Source organism: Petromyzon marinus, chromosome 29 (assembly GCF_048934315.1).
Source record: "Petromyzon marinus isolate PM22_M1 ecotype Great Lakes invasive population chromosome 29, UKy_Petmar_22M1.pri1.0, whole genome shotgun sequence".
NCBI classification, from domain to species: domain Eukaryota; kingdom Metazoa; phylum Chordata; class Hyperoartia; order Petromyzontiformes; family Petromyzontidae; genus Petromyzon; species Petromyzon marinus.
This window is the reverse complement of record NC_133695.1, coordinates 1,293,740-1,313,451: the sequence shown is the minus strand read 5'-3', so window position 1 is coordinate 1,313,451 and position 19,712 is coordinate 1,293,740. Positions and strand designations below refer to the sequence as shown.

At 43.5% G+C, this 19,712-nt stretch overlaps 1 protein-coding gene across 1 annotated transcript in view; it reads left to right on the top strand.

Moving 5' to 3' along the window:
* CHAC2 (ChaC glutathione specific gamma-glutamylcyclotransferase 2) overlaps positions 1-19,712 on the top strand; it is a 33,904-nt gene that overhangs the window by 3,280 nt on the left and 10,912 nt on the right. The gene's annotated exons all lie outside the window — the stretch shown is intronic.

The following is a 19,712-nucleotide window of genomic DNA, read 5'->3' as shown; positions in this document are numbered from 1 at the left end:
GTGTGGTGAGGGTGATGGGTGAGTGTGGTGAGGGTGATGGGTGTGTGTGGTGAGAGTGATGATGGGTGAGTGTGGTGAGAGTGATGATGGGTGAGTGTGATGATGGGTGAGTGTGGTGAGAGTGATTGGTGAGTGTGGTGAGAGTTATGGGGTGAGTGTGGTGAGAGTGAAATTGAGCGGTGAGCGTGTGGTCGATGAGTGATGGAGTGTGAGCCGGAGCGAATGTTTTCAGCGTGCGATGAGCGAGTGAATTACATTGTCGGTACCACGGTGGGTGGCAAATGCTTATTATGATTTTCCCGTAGAATATCATCGTAAGGTCACAAATACCTGTGATAGCAAGGTCCTATTGGTAGCATTGTATAAGAAAATATGGTGACAAAGTGTACCGGATTAAGGAAGGTACCGTATGTTTGATGGAGAATATAATTTTGCGGGGAAAACAAACGAATGTGACGTGAAACATGTACGCAATATGAAAGTCACTAACAAGTACGCAATATGAAAGTCACTAACAAGTGTATCAGTGAACCAGGTAAGTACGCTATGCCATCTGCCCATGGTGGGCACATGGTGGACACTGCTTAAGGTGCTTTACTTGCCAATCGTGGAGACCAGAGAAGCATTTGCCACCCCAGCTGGTACCGGCCAACTCCCGTGGGTCTAATGCAGGGGGCGAGAGTCGGGGCAGGGCATGGATTGCTTGTGACCGGAGCTGCCCGAAACCGAGTACCGGAAAATCAAGGGCGTAGCCATGGAGTCAACATTGGGGGGCACAAAATCTTCCAGGGTGTCTGGGGGTCCCAACGCAGAAAAAGATCTACATTTGAAAACTGATTTCCTGGCTAAAATCTAAAAAAATCCACTAACACATGGAAAGGACTTTTTATTTATTTTTTACAATAATGTCTAATAATTTTTCGTATTACATTGCTCTGTTTTTACTTTTTAACCATTTCTTATTTCATTGTATGTAATGGCAGAGATTAGGGATTAATAAAGTACAACCATAACCACAATCATATAAACAGAAATGTATGCATTGATTTATATGAAGACAAGTCAAGATATTGTGGCCAAGGTCTAGCAAATTGTTGTTTTTATTGACATAGCATAGCAATTTTTTATCGCAATATATTGGGGGGCACATTTTGAGCATATTTAAATATATTTATTATAATTACAGCCTTGCGGAAAATATATCCCCGGGTGGTTGGGCGTTTAGAAGCTCCAGAAAAAAATAGGAGTAGTCCTCGACTTACGAACGTGCCCCGTTCCCTGAGACCCGTTCGTAAGTCGAACGGGTCATGGGTTGTACCGTGTTTAAATGCACTCACGTTCAGTGTCATAAAATGTGATACGGTTGAACATTAAAGAGGAGCGTTGTTGAACTTATAAATAAGAAAAAAAATTGTACACGCATGTAACGATGTAATACATACTGTAGAATATTTAAAACATAAATAGAAACAAATAAGTTACCTGAGTTCTGATGCTGGCTTGCTTGTCAGAAGGGGGGCGCATTGAGTGACCACAATTGTACACACACAGGGCGCGCACGCACACAGACACCCTAGTGACAAAGATCCCCCGTGTTGTCTGAACAGGCTGTGGGGTGCAAGTGCTGTTAGCGGGCAGCACCTACAAACGCCGGCACGGCACACGAGGCGGTGGGTGGCCAGCACCACGCCCGGCCGCCTTTGTCTCCCCAGTGGCGATGTTTACGCACCGCACCAGGTGCTCGTTTGAGTCTGAGTCGACCTAGGGGAGGCCCAGGACCGTGAGCGGGGATCGAACGCTTGCACACTCGCTCGCTCCCAGCGGGATGCTGTGACTCAGTACATCTCGCAGAGGATCGCTCCGCTGAAATAAAAGTGTATCGCGGTTCAGTTCGCAAGTGTGAGTTTGTATTTGCAAGTCGATTTAAAAAAAAATATCTCGTGGAAGCTGGTTCGTAAGTGCGGATGTTCGTAAGTCGGACGGTCATAAGTTGGTTAAGTAAGAAGTCTTCTTAACCTGTGATTCTTCTCATGAATCAAGGCTAGTGGCCGATTTTATTACACACCTTTAGTGATCATTGCCATTTATTTACATCGGAAACTTAAGTGAATTATCTTAATATGTTTAATGCAGCCCAGCGCAAACCTGATGTCAATGCAATGGTAATTGTGTAATTTATAATACAGTATACTGTATTTTAATCACAACGTGATAGTAACTTAAGCAAACGTTGCTGTTGCAATTGACACCCAGGGTCTGACTAATAATGCTGCCACACCCCTGGGGGTTGTAAGTTAAGAGACTGCTAAAGCTTGCATAATCATAACAGCACACTCAGCAGCCCGGCTGGGTTGTGTGCGCGGGATAATCGTGACCGAAGGCCGTCCTCCTATGCTGCTGTCGAGATAAATTATTGCCCCTGTCGCCTATTGCCGTGAAAGTGCCGCGCTTTTACAGTTCTCTCGAACCTGCAGCGCACGAGGTGCTCTGTGACGTCACAGAGCATCTCATTAGCATACGGCGACGACGTCATCCTCAGCGCTGCTGCACGGGGCATTGAGCCCGCGCGTTTCCCCACTTGTCTCGCTACGCACAGCGAACACGTGCAGGTGTTGAACCGTGCAAATCTGGGGCCACCTGCCAATGCATGTACTGCACCCTCGTGCGGTGATAATGTATTTCATAGTACCATAATGTGTGCTGTTTAGAGCTACTTGTTGCTCAAAATTAGACGCGCCCTTTCATGTTCAGATGTAGAGACACTTTGCAGAGTTTCCTAGTAATAATAATGAATGCCAAGTGTCCAGCGTGTTGTCACTGGAGTGGAAATCAATACAAGTCAAGAAGCTTATGCCACGTGAACCGGTGTTTTTCTAGCACAGTAGCACACTAATGTGATTTTATATGTACAGTTTGCGTATTGTCAATTCGTTTTGCACAATTTAACATTTGATTGTAGTCGTGCAAATTATGTGATGTAATTATAGCTGTCTAACTGTCACCATCATCGGCCATGATCAAAAGATTGTACGGCATTTATTTATAAATTACAACCCGAGAGGCCACGTAGGGGATTAGTATTTACTTGTTGTTGACCCCACGCCCCAGACAATGAGTTAATCACAATGTAATGACAGGGTGACACCTGCTGGCCTGGATGGGGAATCACGGGTACGGGCATGGTTAAGTAACAACCAATCAGAGAAGGAGGTGTATCTGGGACAAGGTAACAGGTGGGGTTAGCTAAGATACTCTGAGAACCTGCTGGAAGGTTCCTAGAGAGGGCGTGGTCGGAGGCGGGGCCTGGCCACGTCTGGGGGGGGGGGTATCAGGGGGAGCGGACCCGGGGCTTGGGGCTCGCGTGTGGGGTCGTGGGTCCTGGCTGCGTCGCCGCTCGCCGACATCTCTCTCGTCGTCCGGCCATGTGGAAGAGCTCCTGCGTGGCTTCCATCGCCGTCATCGCCACGCCGCCAGCCAGCGGCGTGGCCGAGTGATCGGCTGTGCGTGTAGCCGGTAGAGGTGTTAAGATCTAAGTGTTGTACCCAGTGTGAGGAAGAGCAAGTGTTGGCCTGTGTTGTGCCCAGTGTGAGTAATAACCAAGTACCCTCTACATGACGTATCGCAGAAGTCGCTCATTACAATAGACAAAGACCCCCCGTGTAGCCTGAACAGACCGTAGGGGCAAGTGCTGTTAGCGAGCACCTATGAAGGCCGGCACGGCACACGAGGGGGTGGATGGCCAACACCACGCCCGGCCGCCTTTGTCTCCCAAGTGTCGATGTTTACTCACTGCACCAGATGCTAATTTGAGGCTGAGTCTACCTAGGGGAGGCCCAGGACCGGTTCCGAAAATCGTCACTGCTGTTGGCCGTGAGCAGGAATTGAACCCGGGTTGCTGGGTTCATTGCGCAGCGCGCTAACCGCTCCACTACCCACATGATTTCATGACACACACACACGTGAAGTCGGCCGCACGGTCCGTGTTCGCCCAGCGCGTGTTTGACATCACGCGACGTGGCTGCAGCACCTCCCTCGGTTGTCCACTCCCCACCACGTGGCCACCGATTCACGATGCGCATGAAAAGTTGCACCACCACCTCCACTGCTCTCGTGTGCAGCTGATGTCGGTGTTGACGATGTTTTTATTTTTCTCCCACTTTGCCTAGCGCCGGCTATGTCGCTTGTACTCACCGGTTTTAGCGGCGCTAAAAGGCGAACTGGAAAACAGCCTGGAACAAAAAAAGGAGAGAGAGAGAGCTCGTGCCTGACCGTGTGGTCGAGGTGTGTTGTCGGCTCGGCGTTTGTGTGAGAGCTGCTGTGTAGGATTTGGGTTGGCTGTGTGTGGGTGTGAACTTGCACTTGACGCATGGTATGGTTTGATCGCATACCATGTGGGTTTTTGGAGGTTTGCGTGAAATGTGCTTGCAGTGGTACATGCATGCCACTGCGGATTTTGTACACTTTAATAATAAGTTGTCTTTGATGGGGGTTTATTTTTTAAAATTATTATTGTAAATAAGCTGCACTGCAGATCCATAACTTTCTCACAACACAAAGCATTTTCTATAATATCTTGCAGAGCAGCGCAATCCTTCGTGTTAGAGAGAACTGCACACGGATATCACAAAACTACCTCTGACATCCCATTTATGTGACGTCTGGTCCATACACAGTATAGGACACCATCATTTCTCTTCACTAGCTCTGCATATTAGTTGAGGACCATTGCATGACAGTCAAACCAACTGATATTTTACATATTTTTTGCAAAATTAAGACGTGCCAAATTTGTGTGTGTCACGTTAGAAAATGGATTACCCTCTAAAAGCTACGATGTCTCTAGAAAACAGAACCAGGTTTAATCAAATGGCAAGCCATCTCAAGATGCGAGATGAACAGTGCTAAGTCAAACAAGACAGCTGGGGACATTCCAACTCCTCCTTGGCATGCCAATAGGATTTATTCCCGCGTGAATAATAACGAGGAACCAGATTTGCCTACATTCTGCTGCTTTTGGTTTACAGGGCTTAGCACTTTGTACAACTTTTAGATAGTACATCTCAAGGGGCTTAAATAACATTTTGTCAATGATATTCACCTTAAAAGAAACATTTAATAGGTGACATTTTGGGGAATTTTCCTGCTCTGAGTGATTGACATTATTTTTTATAATTTGTCAACTATTGTATATTTTTTCCTTGTTAAGGTCACCGTGTTATTGACGAATGTGTTTGCTTTTTGTGCTTGTAAACCACTACCAATGTAGCAGTAGTATCACCACATAATTTGTTGAAGAGGTTTATCCTTTTAAGCTATATTTCGATAAACATAAAAGTTTGTGTGTATTCTGGTAAACGATTGACTCTAATATTAATCAGCCAATTCCAAAAAGTATTAACACATTTCGATATTGAAAATATGATGTGATATTTGTATTTAATGCCTTTTTAAATCCTCCACCTGATTAAAACATTATTATCATATTCTTGGTTCTATCAGTAAAGTCACGTAGAAGGGAAACAATAAAATAATAAAAATATAATACAATAAAATTCTCATGACGTTTCGACTGCAACACAAGCAATCATCATCAGGTGTGAAAACCACAACAAAAAATATGAAAAAAGTGGCGGTTATTTTGAACGTTAGCACCACAGAGAGCGATTTGACAGTTTGTTCAGATGGACGAGTCCATCTATGTTCGGAAAAGAGGAGGGGGGCGACGAAAATAATGGATGCGGTCTGAAAGCCACCGTAAGCGTGAACAATCAATTAAGACCCGAAATGGTCTATCAAATCCTTCCAATGATTGCTAAGCCAGAATCCATCTTCTCGGTTGAAATTGTCTGTGTTTGTATATGTGGAGAGCCTCATGAACGAATCTCTCATGGTAGCCAGATGGCTTGCAAAGAATCTCTGTCTTGGAGAAGTCAATGTCATGTGAACCTACTGAATTATAACAGTGATCTGTCATGGCCGAGGTGTTGATCCTACCGTGTTTTAGATCTGCTTTGTGTTCATGAATGCGGTCCGAGACATGTCGTTTGGTTTCTCCAATGTAACTACTACCACAGAGGTAACTTAGTTTGTAGATGCCAGGGTACTGTATGTCCGGAATCACATCTTTTACAGACGGAACCAAATCACCGATTTTATGTAATGTGTTGAATCGGACCTGGATCTGTTGTTTCCCTTCTACGTGACTTTACCGAAAGAACCAAGAATATGAATCCCTGCGGTCACGAAAGCTTTAAATCAAAACACTATTGTCAGTTCGAAAACTAAAAGGCTAAATTGTTAGGGGTCAAATGTAATAATTTATATTTTGGGGTTTTAAAATATTGTTTCCTATTCATATTCATCGCCCATCAAAATATCTCCACAGTTTTGTAGGCCTGAGAAAAAGAAATACTCAGTACAAAAGGAAAAAAAATCCACCCTGTATTCACGAGGATAACATACAAAGGTCTGCACATATGGGTTCATAAACCCACTTTGTGTACTGTTACCAGTACACCACAAAGCTGTACTGCATCCACATACACTCTGACCAACACACTAACAGGCACAACGCACTTGGACATACTTGTGTGAATGAGCACATTAGCACGTACAGCGATGCATGTATACTTAAACAACAGCCGCCATTCGCCACTAAGTGACGGTGACGTCACCACGGCACCTGTGCCAGGCCAGGTGCACTTTGAGGCTACCACGTGAAGTGTCGAAGGCTCGCTGGCAGGAGGTCTCAGGACAGACCCAGTAGGTACCATATATCTCAGAAGCAACTGACAAATTAGCCCTTGTTTTGCAAAAGCAAACATTAAAGTAAGATTTGGTACGGTACACAATTCAAAAACTAGTGTCCTGTACTAAAGATGAATTACCTAAGTTATGAACAGAAGGTCTATATCGGATTAATTGCTTATGCGGTAAATGCTATATTGGACACACGGGACGTAACAGCGTAAGACTAAAAGAACACCAAAAAAATATTAAATGATCTCAAACACAACTGTCGGCAGTGGCAGAGCATGCTTGCCAACAAGGACACTCAATTGATTTTGATACCGTTGAAGTTTTATGTAAAACTAACTATTACTGGCCAAGACTAATAAGAGAATCCATTGAAATTGAGAGAAATACAAATAATTTTAACCGCTCTGACAGCTGCAGGCTTAGTGCATCCTGGAAGCGTATTGCAGTGCATATAAAATTAACCAACTCCAACAACGTATTCGTGTGCGAATTGAAAATAATTTGTACGCTTTGCACGTGTCATGAGCATATACATTTATTTAAATCACCAAATTGGTGCATCGTTATGTGCCTACTTGCTGTCATTAAGGTTTAAATCATACACTTTTGCGGGTTATATTAACCATTTCCCATTCGGATGATGTACATGTACGTCATCAGTTTTTCTTCCGGTTCCGTTCCAATAAAATAACTGTATCGGTGCCGAGACGCCCACAAGGCCATGCGGGACGGCGTTGTGGCACAGTTTGGCGACGGCTGTCATAGAGTGCGGTCGTGTCGCAACAGTTCTCTGCGGTATGTACGACGCTTTTAAAAACGCTAACCGCTTGCGCGTTCCAAGATTCGGTGATGAACAGACCACCGATCCTGCAATTTGCAGACGTGTTGGAATGGGAAAGGGTAAACTCTGGGGTTTAAGCCATGGCCTCTGCGTTTAATGGCCTACACTTGCAAATTATAGTGTCGCTCTCTTCTTTGACAACTTTGCCATTTGTCATGACTTGGTAATGCCCACAGAAATACCCGGATGTCAGCAGGAATTGAACCGCCGGCCGTACAAACTGGACTGACCCTTGAATGATGTGTGCGTTGCCAAGCTCTTCTCATTCTCATACCATGTATTTCGTGTACCTGTACCTAACCGTGTAGGAACACTGGCATGATAGAGTGGTGAGCACACTGGAATCGCATTCCAGAGGTCGCTGCATCGTCCGATCTGCTGGTTCGACAGCTGAAACAATGGGCAAGCTGCTTAAATCCTCCGGCCTCCGTGCACCCAGAAGGACGATCGTCAGTTTGCATGTGGCTGGGTACAATGTGGGTACTCCCACTTCTTCCCAGACATCTGACCAATCGTAGACGAGTAGGCCAAAACACCCTCTAATTAATGGTCTCTGGAGATCTCCGCAAGCGGAGGCCCATTTTGCCAGCAGTGGTGTGAGCAAGGAATTGCATTGCTGCACCTTTACCATTTGTTTTACCAGTAGTCACGTGTAGTATTAATACTATATAAACTAAGTAAAGACATGCCTAGCTTACGCAGTATGGTTCTATGCTCTTCTTGCTTATGGCAATATGTATAGGAGTTAAATACCAATGTGAAGATCATCTATCCACGAGAGGGCTTCAGGAGAGAGTTTGTGTAGTGCAATCCTGTGACCATATGATCGGACATATCCCGTGTAGTAGGTCACTCGTTATGGTTACAGGTACGAGCGCATGGATTGTGGCCAGGTGATGTGTAAGTACAGTAATTTCCCGGTATACGTCGGGGATGAATTCCTGAAAGGTGCGCCGACGAATATCGAAACAACGTCAATCGAAGCGGGGCACAGGGCCGTGGGTGGAGGCAAAGACTGAGAGGCGACAGATACGAGGACAGATGGACGGACGATGCTTTGAGCGACTTGAGTGTGGGTTGAGGCGCAGCACATAGAGTAGTAGCAGCGTTAATAAAGTGACGATGTATTTGCGAAACGACATGAAAGGGGGAGACGTAAATTGGGGGAATTGCTGTGCTGAAAATGTAGTTTGAAGCTGTGTTTGTTGTACACTGGTGTCTTGTATTTTTGATCTGACATAAGGGAATATTAAAGGTAAGAGCGAAGGAGATATCTCCCCGAGGATGTGCCGCACCTAATAGCCCAGCCCTTTGACAGACCGCCAGTTTCTGAAGCGAAGAAAATATGCATCATGTTGTGACGAAAGATCAGATAATTATTCCACACATCTATACCGATCATTATTTGCATATGATTAAACAAGGGAATATTGAGATGTTAGCGGAAGGCCCCAAATAAATGTAAATTATTATTATTATAGATGGTTCAATACATTTTTTTAAAATGGCCTATTTTATTTTATTGGTTGATAAAGTGTTTTGAATGGAAATCTGTTTTACATTAAATATGTTTTTTTTTTTGCAATTGAGTTGTACCATTTAGCTGTATGGACACACCACAACGATGGGGAGTTGAGTAGAATCTTTCATCGACACTCGTTGGCTCTTGATTCGCAAAATATTTTTGAGCAAGAATACTGCGCCTTGAGGATTCTTTGGGTTTGGAGTTTATTCCCAAGGCTCACGAACATAGCTTTTGAGAGCAGCACACCCACTGGGAATAAGCTCGTTTAAAGAAATGCTGACTTTCTGGATTTATATTTATAGGCAAATAATAAAATAAATAAACGGCTAGCATGTTGTCTTGAGCAAAATTTTAAATTTGTGCTTGAGGGCTGGAAAAAATGACCATTGAAATTATTGCAAAAACTTGAAGGAGCATTTTGGCAAGTCATTTCACAGTTGGTGGTTATGAATGAGCCCCATTGGCAATGTCATGAATAGTCCAACGATGTGGCGTGCTTTCATAACTCTTGGTGTTGTGGTACGGTAGACTTTAATGTCGTAAATTTATCATAGGTTTGTGAACTCTGAATAAGTGAGACATGTTTTATTATTGCTCAAACTTGGCTGTAACGTTGATTCAATGTAACACATATTTGCTCTTTCACTCCTACTTATGTTCCAATTGTGCTATTATTCTTTGGTTCTTTCGGTAAAGTCACGTAGATAGGTTCAAACACATACTTCACCTGGAATGGAACATTCTACAAACAAGTTGAAGGCACCCCAATGGGTTCTCCCTTATCTCCTGTTGTAGCCAATGTTTTCATGGAGAAATTTGAGACAGACTCCATCCAGGCATCCACTCTATGTCCATCCTTGTGGAAGTGGTACGTAGATGACACGTTCGTAATCTGGCCACATGGCCTTCCAGCTCTGAACCAATTCCTCAACCACATCAATTCCATCCACCCAGCCATCAAATTCTCCATGGAGGTGGACAAGGATGGCAAGATACCATTCTTGGATGTTCTAATCGAAAAGAGACCAGATGGCTCATTGAGCCACACTGTTTACAGGACAGTCACCCATACGGATGCCCACCTAAAACTTGACTCCCTCACAATCCATCCCAGAAGAATTCCCTCATCAAAACTTTACACCATAGAGCTCGATGTATTTCTGACTATCATCACTTAGCCAGTGAACTCAAACACGTGCACCAAGCTCTCAAGATTAATGGATATTCAGACTATACAATCCGTAAAACTATTACCCCAACCGTTGGGAAGGAGCCATTTGAGGACCCAATCAAAACCATCACCTTGCCATACATAGCAGGGGTTACCAAAAAGATTTACAAAATAATGAGCAAACACAAGTTCCAGGTTCGATTTATCACAGTACATAAAATTCGTGATCTGATCCCATCTGTTAGGATAACATCCCTGACATGCAATACCCCGGCGTCTACAAACTAAGCTGTGTCTGCGGCAGTAGTTACATTGGGGAAACTAAGCAACATGTCTCAGACCGTGTTCGTGAACACAAGGCAGATTTGAAACACGGTAGGACTAATACCTCGGCCGTGGCAGATCACTGTTTTAATGCGGTTGGCTCACACGAAATTGATTTCTCTAAGACGAAGGTACTTTGTAAGCCCACTGGCGATCACCAAATATTCGTTCATGAAGCCATCCATATATACAGACACGGACACAATTTCAACCGAGAGGATGGGTACAAACCCAGCAATCATTGGAAGGACGTCATCAACTAGTTTAAGTCATGATTAGCTGTGATGTTTCCATCTTGTCACCTCCCGATGTTAGTTTTATTTTACTAAAGATGGGGCAAGTAATTCCTGTTCCTGCGGTGTCGCCCCCTGCATTTGGCGTACCACAAGTTGTTTGTTTCTCCACGGCTCATACGTCTACCCTATTAACATAACCATTGCCGCTGGTTTACTAGGGCGCTTGGGCTACGCCCATTTTGAACCTTTAAAAACACCTTGCCTTGGGCGGCTTCTCCCCCCACCCGCCCCATTTTTTTTCCAACTGATGACGACCGCTTGCGTTGCGATCAAAACGTCGTAGTTGTCTTGTTTATTTTATTATTATTTTTACCTATCTACGTGACTTTACCGAAAGAACCAAAGAATATGAATTCCTGCAGACAGGACAGCTTTAAATCAAGATACAATTGTGCTATTGGCATTGTCTTAGTATTTAAAAAAAGAATTACTACAGCAAGCAGCGCATCACCACGTTATCACGGAACAGTTCCAGAAGATGTCACAGAACTACTCCCGATGACATTTCAAAAGGCATTTTTTCCACATTACGAACACGCCTTATAAAATGTGTGCCCTGTACGTCAAACTGAAATGTCTTGTTCAGCCACGGGGCACTTTTATCAATGGCGTTTTGATTTAAATCACAGTAGTTTGCTGCCACATTACAAAGATGCATATATGTAATCTAATTCACTTGGACTTTATATTCTCAAATTCACAATCTTATTTTCTCAAGTGAGGTCAATTGGAGTGCTTCCCTCTAATGTGATGGTCATATTCCAGAGTTGCTGTATATATCAAATAAATGGGAAAGCACACTCTAAGGTAAGTATGAACTTTCAATTGAAAATAGTGTGTTTGTTCTGTAATTCACACTGAGGTCACCAGCTTTGGCACAATTGTGATGAACAGAAGCAGAAAATGCAGTGCTGAATAAAAATGTTGTGATTCTTTAGATATTTTTTGAGTCGGGACAAGTAATGGTGTGGCTTATTTGTGCCGTAAGACCCTCTACCACCCGACAGCCAAACAAGTGAAATTGTCAAGTGGATAATTATATATTTCTAATAATTTTTGTTCTAGCTCACTGGTGAAATGAAAAACAATTCTCGGAATCAAATGTAGCAATTATATACATGACCTTTTGCCTGAAACTATGTGAGGCATCTTCAGGGAAATTCAGAAAGTCCGGTTAATTAAACCCATTGAATGTTTCTTCCACTCATGGAGCAGATGGTAGCTTTGGTGCACTCCTCATTGTTCTCACATTATTTTGTATTTAATCACCACTGGCGATGTTCGCTATTTGTTAATGATTGATATTGGCCATACAATTATGTAATATTTCCTCTAACTGCTGAGATCCCCCAACTGTAGAGTAATTTTGGATACGATAACTCTCCAGGAAGCCAAGCAGTGTCTCATTGACGATTCTTCAGCAGTGCTCTTCGTTTGCAGTTAAGCTTTTGGTGACAAGTCAAGAGAGACATAATGCCAAAGGCCACCATCCATATTTCCAGACTTTATATTCTACGGCTTCTTGCAGTGCACGCTGCCTTGTTAAAGTATGGATTGATATCGTGCAGCAGACAAGAGGAGCTTAGTTATGCCCCCAAATTTTGGTCGGAGCCAGAAGACTGCTGCTGTAGAACTGGCAAGTTGTTGTGATACTTTGCAATATTTTATAAACACACCAGTGTCTTGATTTGATGAGTAAAACATATTACAAATACATTTGCAACAAAAAAATATGTATTGCAACTGATTAGATTGTGGCATAATATTTAATTACATTCCGTAATATGTATTTATTGGCACCCGGCGTTTGTGATCAAATACAAGTCGTGTGCTGTGGCTCGATGAATCAGAGAAGTGTACTCCATAGACTGTCAGTTTAACACGTGGCAGCAGGCTTTCGCGACCAATATCATACATAATACAGGTTTTGTTGGGTTAGATCGCGTAAATATGTAAATGTGTCGGTAAACCCGCCACCACCCGACGCAGCCAATTATAAAGGTTTGTCACGTAAACGGAACGTGCCAAGTTGTTACTAGTACATACAGCACACCGGCGTGTTGGAGAGCAAAGCCACAACATTTATAATTTGCCAGTAATTACATCTAGCTCCATCAGGTGACAGACAGATTTGTGGAGAAATCGCCTGTTTCGTTCCTTAAACAGAGGGGTAGATATGTTGACAACACTTTTGTGCTTTTCTTGCGCGAAGTGGGGGAGGGGGGGATTTAATGAATGCATATAAATGACTATGGGTACTGTGTGAAAGGTGCAGCCCTGCAATTGCTTGTTCACACCACTACTGGCAGAAGGACCTCCACGAGAGGGAGCTCTAGAGAGCTCCCTATCCAGTGTATTTGGACTTCTCTTCTACGCTGGCCAAACGTCTTGAAAGAGGTGGGAGTTACTCCCATTTTACCCCTTCACACGCGACCTCCCGATCGACTAAGCATGTTGCACCGATGCCTGGGTGGACAGAGGTGGCAGGGATTTAATAAAGTTGCACCATTGTATCAACTGCCACACCGGGAGAACGAAATTCAATCGGTGGCCTCTGGATCGCAAGTCCGCTATGAAAACCATCACAGGACAGGATGGCAGCGGCCCTGTAGATTGTGTAAACATTAATTATATGGACACATTCATGTTTTATGTGCTTTAAAAATAATTGTGACCAATGCGCACTATAAGGGGGGCCCAATGTAAAAACACGATCAGACGTTTGTGTTGAGCAGTAGCATTTGATGGGACCCGTGGCCAGCACTGCTCTATGTTTTAACCCGACAGAGCCAGCTTGATGTTTGCACACAACAGGAGACATTATTGCATTCAGAGAGGGCCTCACATCCGAGGGGGAGCTACTTGGCATATAACACCGTAAACATCTTAGCGATAAAAACAGAGCGGTTGGACAGCTGCTTTCTGCTTGGCTTGCGTTTTGATTGTCGGTGGAGAGAAGAAACATTGAACCTTTGTTATTTTGGCTCGTACAGTGAGGGAAAAAAGTATTTGATCCCCTGCTGATTTTGTACGTTTGCCCACTGACAAAGAAATGATCAGTCTATAATTTTATTGGTAGGTTTATTTGAACAGTGAGAGACGATAACAACAACAAAATCCAGATGAAAGCATGTAAAAATGTTATAAATTGATTTGCATTTTAATGAGGGAAATAAGTATTTGACCCTCTGCAAAACATGACTTAGTACTTGGTGGCAAAACCCTTGTTGGCATTCACAGAGGTCAGACGTTTCTTGTAGTTGGCCACCAGGTTTGCACACATCTCAGGAGGGATTTTGTCCCACTCCTCTTTGCAGATCTTCTCCAAGTCATTAAGGTTTCGAGGCTGATGTTTGGCAACTCGAACCTTCAGCTCCCTCCACAGATTTTCTATGGGATTAAGGTCTGGAGACTGGCTAGGCCACTCCAGGACCTTAATGTGCTTCTTCTTGAGCCACTCCTTTGTTGCCTTGGCCGTGTGTTTTGGGTCATTATGCTGGAATACCCATCCACGACCCATTTTCAATGCCCTGGCTGAGGGAAGGAGGTTCTCACCCAAGATTTGATGGTACATGGCCCCGTCCATCATCCCTTTGATGCAGTGAAGTTGTCCTGGCCCCTTAGCAGAAAAATACCCCCTAAGCATAGTGTTTCCACCTCCATGTTTGACGGTGGGGATGGTGTTCTTGGGGTCATAGGCAGCATTCCTCCTCCTCCAAACACGGCGAGTTGAGTTGATGCCAAAGAGCTCCATTTTGGTCTCATCTGACCACAACACTTTCACCCAGTTGTCCTCTGAATCATTCAGATGTTCATTGGCAAACTTCAGACGGGCATGTATATGTGCTTTCTTGAGCAGGGGGACCTTGCGGGTGCTGCAGGATTTCAGTCCTTCACGGCGTAGTGTGTTACCAATTGTTTTCTTGGTGACTATGTTCCCAGCTGCCTTGAGATCATTGACAAGATCCTCCCGTGTAGTTATGGGCTGATTCCTCACCGTTCTCATGATCATTGCAACTCCACGAGGTGAGATCTTGCATGGAGCCCCAGGCCGAGGGAGATTGACAGTTCTTTTGTGTTTCATCCATTTGCGAATAATCGCACCAACTGTTGTCACCTTCTCACCAAGCTGCTTGGCAATGGTCTTGTAGCCCATTCCAGCCTTGTGTAGGTCTACAATCTTGTCCCTGACATCCTTGGAGAGCACTTTGGTCTTGGCCATGGTGGAGAGTTTGGAATCTGATTGATTGATTGCTTCTGTGGACAGGTGTCTTTTATACAGGTAACAAGCTGAGATTAGGAGCACTCCCTTTAAGAGTGTGTTCCTAATCTCAGCTCGTTACCTGTATAAAAGACACCTGGGAGCCAGAAATCTTTCTGATTGAGAGGAGGTCAAATACTTATTTCCCTCATTAAAATGCAAATCAATTTATAACATTTTTGACATGCGTTTTTCTGGATTTTATTGTTGTTATTCTGTCTCTCACTGTTCAAATAAACCTACCATTAAAATTATAGACTGATCATTTCTTTGTCAGTGGGCAAACGTACAAAATCAGCAGGGGATCAAATACTTTTTTCCCTCACTGTATAAGAAACAGTGACTACATTATGTTGCTCTACCTTAGATTGTAATTGCAGAGTTTTGCTTTCTCTATTACATAAAGCACAGCTTCATGGACTATTTGTAGATGTTTTTTTCTAAAAATCAGCATGCTGTGCCATTTTGGAGACCCTTTAATATTGCACTGCATGTAGCAATAGTGCTATGGACCAGTGTCATCAAGCCTCCAGTATACGAACACAACATACTGACATTCTCGCAACTGCCTTTAGTGAATCGGAAGTGAATTTCAGCGATTGACATTGTTTATTGATAAATGTATGCATCACTGCATCCCATTATTTTTTTCGTCAACAAAAGCCAATATAAAGTAAATCGTTAAACTTAAAACGTACTGCCGAAATTACAGAGGCTTTATATGTTTAGACAGTAACATCAAAAACGGTTTGGCAACAATGTCCCCTTTCTTCCGAAGAATCAACTTAATGAAATGTTTTACTCATTCGCTAAAACGTCAGCAAACATCGGGGCTACTTTTTGTTGTCTTAAAGGCACTTGAGATTTTGTTTGGCCAAAATGAACGGTATGGCCTCACCAAAACGTCTAAAATGTGTTAGAATTGTGGTAAGCGAGCTACTCTTTGTCATTTATGCCACGGTTTGCCATATGAATTCAGACTCGTGGTTGCTTCTCTGAATACCAGTGCTCACATTCATTGGCACCGCTACATTCAATTGCGTTGCACTTCAACGTACTTTTGGTATTTAACCGTGACTCATCGGTTTCGATGTTTCATTTCAGTTTCTGTGTTCTCCGGATTATACCATCCATTTTTTTTGTATTTTAAAGCAAAACTTGGGGGTGCATCCCTATGATCCGGCAAGTGGCCTTAATTGCCATCATGGCTACTTCCACCATTACATGTGCGACCAGGTTTAAATAACATGATTGGGCCTGGCTACATTCAACCATGCTGTCACTTATACCATTACCATATACTCCAGATGATGAGGCAATCTTTTTCTCCAATGTCTGCGCCACGCTCCCTGATTTTATATATGACACCAATGTTCCCCGCTTTTCCCGGTTGGCGTATTCTAAGTTTCAACTTTTTTTTGTTTAAAAATGACCCAAAGGTTGGAGCGCGTCTTAACTTCCAGAGCACCTCACAATCCGGAGAATATGGTACAGTGTAATCATGACATTACAGCAATTTAGTTTGGCAAGTAAAATTATCTAAGCGCCTGTATCGTCGATTTCATGATGTGATACCATATGTGGCTTCAACTGGTTGTATTCACAGTTGATATTTAATTTACCTATATATATTCTATCATCATTTGCAAAATTGGAAATGCTGTGCTGCCTTGTAATGGTTTCACATTAATATGCACGCATGTTTAAACTGTGACATTTATTATATATTTTCCATGCGGGGAAATTCTATAAATTCGTATCCGCAGCTCTCTTATTTGCAACGCCTAATGTCCGCCAGGTTGACTGCAGTCTTTAAATTATGCTTGTATTTCACAAGTAATAGAACGTTTCTAGTCCCCATATATATGGCTCCTTCCACTTAATCAAAGGAATATGGGTACTAGACTAGCCGGGCTGCCGATCATGGGCATCTTCCTATTATCTGTAGGTTTTCAGATAATAATAATAATAATGAGTAGGAGCTGCATACGAGTGCTAAATGGATCCTATTTTACGTGCCGTGCCTCTATAATTAAAGGCAACCAACATTGAGCCTCTAAATCCATCCTCTTATCTGCAATAATAAAAATTGATGATGATGATGGAATGACTGTGATGGCAGTCATGGATTGAGATGATCGTAACATTTGGGAGTAATGATACATCACCTTGGCAATTTGATCAATTGTCACAAATGAGGGCTGCGATTCTGTTGAATCCGCGATCTGATTTTTACAAATCTCTTTCGCGTTGTTTCGGTCTCATTCGCACGCTCTCTCGCCATTATCCCAAATGCAACGTGAGAATATGATATAACTTTGTTGATTATTCGCGATCACTTGATAATAAGACCTGTTTAGCAGATGCGTCAGGCACATGCAGATTCAGTTTTTGCCTCGGGGGTGAATGTTTTCAGACAGTTTGTCTGTGTACGCCTAACTGCCATGCACTTCACCCGAAGGCTCAATGATGTAATGCATTAAAGTCACGCAAACCTGTTTATTGTGAAAACAGCATGGCGCGAGGTGAATAAAGCGTGGCTTTCTTTTCTCTTACATGCATTGATTGCATGCAATTTTTCAAAAAGGTCTATTTATTGCAATTACGGGATTGTATTGCATGTAAAATGGAGTCCGCACTCAAGAGTTTAATTTCTTAGGTTCTGTGCAATCCTGCATTTATATTCGTTGCATGCCATCACTGAGATTATACCACGGCAACAGTTAAATTAGTTTTCTGAAAAGTTAATCAGAAAAATGAAGGCGTAATAAATTGATACGGAAAAAAACGTTAGCCATCTCAGATTTGCTGATGCCATAGTTATAACAACAAATGAAATGAAACTACAGAAATAATTATTGAAGATCATCACGAACAAAGCTGCTCAGCTGAAGATAGCTATTATACTTATTATACAATGAAAGCAGTGGATAGCAGGTCAGTATACTTCAAGAAGACAGACTGCATTTGTTTATTTTCTGCACCCGGTATTGTCACTGGGTAATTTACATTCGTCTTTTATAACCCTCGAGGAACGCATTCTTCATATGGCACAGCATATTACCCGAGTATAATTTTAGATAACAATGACGTCACCCTACGCCATGCTTTTTATGACATTCGCACAATGGGCAAGACAACTTTGCAGAGTTTCGCGTGGCTTTAATAAAACCATCCTAGAATTTTATAATTTACAGTATTTTGTTTTTATGAACCGAAACAGTTGAGCAGAGTTTTTCAGTGCCAATTTGAACGATACTAGAATGTTGGCGGCCTACTGAGTTGCCTTATTCTAGCTCCTGCAGAGGGCTTCCCGGCACGGGGGGCCTTGCCCGTCGCCCCCCCCCACGTCCTCTTCTATCCCCTCTGCCCCAGTGTGTGCAGATACTACTGACTCTATTGTATGTGTTTTTATAACACCTTACAAATCTGTGTCCTTTCCTACATGTTTGTGGTCTACGTGGAGTCTGAGTCACTGACCCCCAATGAGTGAGGAGCGGCACAATTGACCCAGCATACACAGCAAGATGTTTATTTTTGCGCAAGCAAATTTACCGGGACACCCGGATAACCTGCCCACATATGATGAAGAGTTAACTATACTTTGCATTTTTTTAAGGAAACCAATTCATGACTTGTGCCCCGGCGTTTTTGAGCCGAGTTCCGAGTGTCGCTGAAAGTGCGAATCAAGCCGCTCGTTTGGAAAGTTCAGCCATGGCGAGCGGCGGAGTGGCGATAAGCCGCCTGGGAGGTGTGCTCGCTCGTGCATAGTGATGCGCTCCCTATTTGTACAGCTTGTACTTTTTAGCGGGATCTGACGTTGAAATGCGTGCAATCCGTCTTTGGTTAAATTGAAAGCAGCAGTAGCTCGCACTTTGCCGATCTCTGTGCACACTGTGGCTGCCAGCCGATGTTTTTTTATTTTTATTTCCCATTCAGCTCGTGCTGGAGCAGGCTGCGTATTTTGCATTAGAATGGCCAACGGGATAAAATTATAATTTGTAGTTGCTGCGAAAGCTTTTTCTTATTCATATAACTGCCATAGCAATTCAGTTTATAATATATATTTAAATATACACAATGTGCTACTTGTGTGCACTGAAGCAACATCACGTTGAAAGTGATATTTTTTTTAAAAATCTTGTTCAAAGGTGGCCGGGGTGGCTCGGAGGTCAGAGCCCGAAGCCAGCATCGCTGAAATCACTGGCCAGGATGGCACAGACCCAAATACCCTCCAGAGGGTCTCTCTGGAGGATCTCTCCAGAGGGTCTCTCCAGAGGGTCTCTTCAGAGGGTCTCTCTGGAGGGTCTCTCTGGAGAGACCCTCTGGAGAGACCCTCCAGAGGGTCTCTCCAGAGGGACCCTCCAGAGGGTCTCTCCAGAGGGTCTCTCCAGAGAGACCCTCCAAGGGTCTCTCTGGAGGGACCCTCTGGAAAGACCCTTGGAGGGTCTCTCCAGAGGGTCCCTCCAGAGGGTCCCTCCGGAGGGTCTCTCCAGAGGGTCTCTCTGGAGGGTCTCTTCAGAGGGTCTCTCTGG